At 58.2% G+C, this 239-nt stretch overlaps 1 protein-coding gene across 1 annotated transcript in view; it reads right to left on the bottom strand.

Annotated features, from left to right (window-relative positions):
* EGFL6 (EGF like domain multiple 6) overlaps nt 1-239 on the bottom strand; it is a 120,241-nt gene that overhangs the window by 66,163 nt on the left and 53,839 nt on the right. The window lies entirely within an intron of this gene.

Here is a 239-nt window from a genome sequence, read left to right as displayed (position 1 = left end):
ATGATCTGCTCGGCCTGGTGGCAGAGCTGAAGGAGGAAGTGGAAAGGTTAAGGAGTATCCGGGAGTGTGAGAGGGAGATGGATTGGTGGAGTCACACTCTACCATCCCTGAGGCAAAGGCAGCAGATGGAGGCTCCACAAGAAGCAGAGGATCCCCTGCCCTCTTGCCACCAGGCAGAAGGAGGGGACCTATGCGACGGGGGGGAATGGAAATAGGTCCCTGCTCAGGGTCACAGGCGA

The sequence above is a fragment of the Aptenodytes forsteri genome, unplaced genomic scaffold, assembly GCF_000699145.1.
Source record: "Aptenodytes forsteri isolate BGI_AS27 unplaced genomic scaffold, ASM69914v1 Scaffold434, whole genome shotgun sequence".
Classification (NCBI taxonomy): domain Eukaryota; kingdom Metazoa; phylum Chordata; class Aves; order Sphenisciformes; family Spheniscidae; genus Aptenodytes; species Aptenodytes forsteri.
This window is presented reverse-complemented; position numbering and strand designations above follow the sequence as displayed.